Raw genomic sequence first — 6,000 nt, forward strand, 5'->3', positions numbered from 1 at the left:
TTTGTTAACTCGATGGAATTCAATTACTCTCACACGTTAATACATTAGTGACAAAGAGTCCCAAGTGCAATTGAGCAGTAGCAAATGTATCGGAAACTGTGAAATAAAAATACGTAAAATGGTAAGCGACGAGTGAAAATTCAGAGAAGGCTCGCCATCTCAGTAATTGAACACTTTTACAATCTGTAAAACATACGCTTACGTCAAATATCTTGTGATCTTCTTATATGTATCTTGCCAACACTTTTATTCACCATAATCGAGCGAACGAAATTTCAAAATTCGTAAACGGTGTCTACAAGTTCTCGAATACTTTCGTGAGCGTGACCACAGCTCGCGAGAATGTCACTGGCGAATGGAACGCCACTTTCCAAAAGATTCTTGATCGATCGACGAAGATTACTTCCTCGAGACAATTACGGAAACGTCTGGCGCGCGCTCGATGAAGAATTTGTTTACAGAGATATCACCGACGCTGATTGCCTAGTTGGAAAGTTCGCGATTCCAAAACGAAGGAGGAGGAGGGAGAGGGGGGAACGTCGATTTCTACGAACGTGTTCGAATCAATAGGAGATAGCAAGCACGGAAATAACGATTTCTCGGTGATATTAATCCGCGATTTGACAAAAATGGCCGATCGCTAGGAAAGTTTGTCAGTTCGAAGATGTAGATCCCCGAGATTTCTACGCTGATGATATTAATTTGCAATTCGATGAGGATATTCGAGTAGGATACGTTATTTCGCCGGTTCGATTATTCCGGGCGGAAACGCTGAAAAATGGAAATCAAGTGGGGTTATATATCTAACTTTATAACGCGCTCGGTTTTCTGTACTATATACCCATCCGCGTTGGAAGAAGGCTAATCTTACCTCCCGCCTTTATCGGACGTTATTTCGAATGGAATTGGGTATAATTAATCCTTTCGCTCAAGCGCCGCGTAAAAAAGAGGAAACGAAGCAGAGGTTCTTTACGCAACTGGATAAATGTTCCAAATGTTTTAAGATTTGTTCGCGTCTATCGCGAGGAATGATATACTTATCTCCCTTATTGATCCACATCGCGCGTTCTATATTTGCCAGATTTCTTTGTCTTACGTGTAAATATTCACTGTGGACGTTGGATACAGAGGATATCCATACAGAAAATTCTTCACCACTTGCAACTGCGGACCATAACGAGTGACCAAACCGTACACAATAATTCGTCGCTTTCTTCGACATGATACCGCTGGATAGAAATTATTGAGAAGTAATGGATTTATTACTTGTTTTGCCTATTTTGTTTTACTTAAATATACTTAAAACTGAGGAACAATTTTGGAACAAAAAATTCTCGACGTGCGTGGCACGTCATTCCGTTAGTTAATCCTTAATTCTTTACGGTCCGTATGTTTTTTTCTGGTAGTGCTACGAACTGATTGAAACGTGATAAATAGACTGTGAATTTTTATGCAAATTCATATGTCTGAGAATGTAATTGAGAAAGCAGGTAGGAAACGATGGAAAAATTTTTTCTCTGTCAAGTCAGGTATCTTTTGATAGTTTTTCTTACTGTGTGAATCCTGTGCACCCTTCGAACTTTAGAATTTCCTACAAATGCGTAAAAACGCATGCCATTGGTAAAGACATTTCACTTTAAAAATAAATTTTGAATACTTCTAACGTGTTGAAAAGAGTTAAAATTATAACAGTGTTTCGAAGTTAAATAGTTAAATGTATGTATAATTAAATAATTGTAGTTGAAATAGTTAAAATTCAAACAATAATATTAAATAGTTGAAATAATTGACTAGTACTGACATCACTGATACTGAGGTCAGTTACATGCGACGAACAAATTAATATGAGTCAAGGAAAGGAAAAAGAAGCCTAAGGTGTAAAAACTATCCTATCTTCGCCTACATTAATCGTTAAATGAGAGTTCGGAGACGCGCGTGATGTTAAATGACATCGATAAATTATCCTTACAAAATAAGAGAGATATTGGCTGTTGCCGTGCATTTCGAAGTTTCATCGAACGAAACGATAAAGTATCTACATCGATTACTATTAATTGGCATCTAAATTGGCGTGACGTTACACGTTTACAGATAAACAGCAGAAACTAGGCGCGAGATTATAACGAGCCAGCATTCCAATCGCCATGATTCATCTTGGTTAAGATAATCACGACAGTTATGACATTCCATTTTGACTTTCTTTCTGATTTCTGGACTCGATGCGCAAGACACGGTGAATGTAAAAGATCGTATATTTTTCAAATAAGTTTACATATTACGTTATATTTACATAACACAAATTTACACTCTGTTACATGATAAATGTATTCGTTCCTTATCAAAACAATACAATTCGTTTTTAGTGATTAATAACTTGATACTCGTGTTCAATTAAGAAAACCGATTATGATATTGAAATCTCAAATACGATATCCACGAAATCGAATCAGTTTCACATAAAAACAATTTCTCGCGTTTTTCTTAATGATCAAGCAAACAATTATACAGTAAAAGAAATGACACATGAAACATTTTCCCGCATTCTTAATAGTCAAAGAAATAATCGCATAATAAAAACAAGAAAAAGACATAATAACATTTCACCATCGAAGATTTCACGTATGTACAATCCACTGAAAAAAAAAAAGAAGAAGAGCAAAGAGAAAAAACGAGAAGATCCGAACAAGAAGTTCGGAAGCCTGCGAATACCAGCGTAATTCACCTCTGCCTCGAGACTGGCGGATCGCACGTGAGAAAACCGACTCGAAACCAATAGGTTGTACCAGCGATTAAACTCCGTTTACCCGTTAATACCACCATCAACAACAACCTAATCGTTCGAACTATCCATTACGATTCGAGCGGGCACCTATCTACCTTGCAACCGCTGCCGAAAAACGTTTCACGGCGAAATCACCGTGAAAATTAGCCTGGCAAACACCGCTTGCTTCCACTTGTTCCCCAGCCAACTACGTTGCTTGCACTTACATACGTACACGCTGCGGCGCAACGACTCGGTGGTGGAGAACGAACGAGTCCTTGATGAAGGGACGGGCTCGTGTAAAATGCAGGCGAAACGAGGATCGCGTCGGCACGATACCGTAAAGTTGGTGCCTCGGACTCGGGTTCGTTCTCGGTGGCGGTTCGTATTCTATCCGTTGGCAGGGACGCTCTCCAATTACGATATCTCGTTTTCGCGTGCAGCTGTGAATAGAGCCGATCCGTGAGGAACTGTGCACACGCATATGTGGCAGCGAAACGCACGCGCGTGCTCGATAGAGAAAGAGAAAGAGAGAGAGAAAGAGAGAAAGAGATTCATTACACGTAGCCCGTGTCCGTCTTAATTGTGAGCGAGGAATGCGCTCGTAAGGGAGTACAATGGACCTCTCGATATTTACAAAGAGCCAGCGCGGCAATAAGTATGACTGGGAGGGTTGATAGAGGTGCCTGCTCGTCGAGCACCGATTGTCTAACCACGAAGAGGATATTAAGCCGCGTCCTCGACAAGATATTCTCTGTTGATGGTTGCGTGCTTCTTGGAAAAATTGCCAGCCGTCGCTGGGGATGTTTCCACGCGGATTCCTCGCGTTTACTGTTAACGGGGGAGAGAGTTGCCTGTTTGAAAAGTGAGAAGCATGTGACAACGCATGAACGCGACAGAAACGAATGTTCCTTCAGCATGTACGACGTGGTGTCGAGCGTTTTGTAACGTTGTATCGTTGCTGTCTGTCGAGTGGATGGGATTCTTGTAACAGGATTCGCGTCTCTTGAAACGTTCTAAGTTCTCTTGAGGTATTTTAGGACCAAGCTACGTGGTTTCAACTGTCTAAACACGTAGTCGATATGGATTTGTAGATACACAATTTCTTCTTCTTTTACTTCTTTGTTATTTACTATCAATATTGATCTTCTTCAATTGAACACATATTATATTTATCTGTAGACTATTTGTTGCTAGGGATACACATCAAATTGATCTAGTCTTGCTGATTTCAAACGATTCAACGTAACTTCGCGTTTTATATTTAAAAATACAGAGAAACATTGGATTGAACAGTTGTGAGACTTGTGAGAAAATAGCAAAGTATGCTCGAGACGCGCAACCGCGTACTTTATACTTTAAAATTGAAGTCTCTTTGGGACGAAGATTTGTTATTTCGAGATTGAGGTTTACGTTTAACTGTCGAACGGCACGCGCGCAAGGAGATGTTTGAAAAAAAAGTCGAGGCATTTGCAACGAAACATCCGCGTCTATTTGTCAGAAGACACTCGCGAGAGCGAAACGAACATTCCTACGTGAAAGCGTAATAAAATTTTTGAACATTGGGCTGGAATGCCTCGCCTGCATTTAGCCCCGTCGGATTTTATGGAAAAATCGCGAGACTGAATTCTTACTTGAGAGAATTTACAAGATCGTGTTGCGTAATATTCGCGAAGCGAAGGACGGAATATTTTTTCGAATTCCTGGTGGCGTGCATGGGATTTCGAGACCCGTAAAAATATTCTGTGGTTGCGTGCCTGCGCAACACACACTTCCCGATACTCGTGAGGGGTCAATGTTTGATAAATCATGTGCGGTTTGACGCATTTACAACGACAATATGTATATATATTCACTGTTGAAAGAAATAACGCGCCAATGAATATTAAAGGGTTATTCGAAAAGATTTCTTTTCATTTGTTTTCATTGTATCACCGTCGAAACAAAATTGCAAACAATCCCGATGTAATACTTACGCCCTTAACATGTTAATTAGGTAGCAGGTGTTCAGTGACTTTAGTACCAGCGTATCCTGTAAAATCGCGACATATCTTTGTCGGCAAAATTGAATTAAAAATTGGTACGTGTAATAATCTAGAAAGTGTTATATTGTTATTATTAAGTATTATAATTATTGTCTGTCCGAAATAGTATGAGTGAAATATCGTAAGAATCCTTTCACTAATTCACTGTAATATAATTGCATAATATTGTATGTTTAAATTAATATGAGGCTAATGAAAAGAGCTGCGTATGCTTATCTTCAAATGACAATGTCAGCGAGATAACGATTATTCTTAAAATAGAAATGATTGTACGCGGTCGTATCTGTACATACATATTTCAAAAGTGAAATCCACGATACTTTCCCATTTTTAAACGTCAAGAATACTCGAGTTCCTTTGTCGTAGGGAAGCGACACAAATAGAGATAATAAATTTTGGGATAAATTTTCTACGTTTCGATTTGTAGAATTTACGAACGCGATAATTGAAATAAAATATACAAATACCAGAGAGAAAGATATTTCAAAAAAATTCTACTATCTTCGCTATTCTTCGAAAATGTTACCAAGAGAACAATTCGTGTTCATCACGCAACCTGATCACGTGCAACAGTCTCGTACTAAAATTGACATTTCTTCATCGACATTCTGTTTATCGCTCTTGTCGAATATAATTCTATTTTACAATATTGTGGATCGTCTCGTTGCTTTTTTAGACTTTTCAATTACTCTCTGATCTGACATAAATTTCTACTTAATTGTACAAGATGATCGGACAAAATGATTCCTACTTGAGAAACAGCATCGTGTACATGCACGTCGACGACATCGGCGTCTATGACTCGCCTTGACGGCGAGAAAGGAGAGAGAGAGAGAGAGAGAGAGAGCCGCGATTTCGTCGTTTTCAAAGAGGCATCGCTGCACTCGCACGCGCACTGGTCAGAGTTCAAATCAAGAGCCGGACGAGATAGCAACGGCGACGTCGATAAATCGTCGCGGTGAACCGCGATAAACGTTCGCTGGCTTCGTCTTTCTCTCCTCTTTTTTCCCGCGGTATCGCGCACGTACATAGACCGCAGATTTGGTAAACAAATTATTCTCGGCAGCGAGGAGAGAAGTGGCCGTACACTGTCGTCACTCCTCTCTCGCTCTCTCTCTCTCTCTCTCTTCGCTCTGTTCGCGAGAAACGAGTGATTACGCGGAGGCAGCCGTTGGAGCCTGTGGTTTTCGCGGG

Source organism: Frieseomelitta varia, unplaced genomic scaffold (assembly GCF_011392965.1).
Source record: "Frieseomelitta varia isolate USP_RPSP 00005682 unplaced genomic scaffold, Fvar_1.2 scaffold_281, whole genome shotgun sequence".
In the NCBI taxonomy this organism is placed as follows: Eukaryota; Metazoa; Arthropoda; class Insecta; order Hymenoptera; family Apidae; genus Frieseomelitta; species Frieseomelitta varia.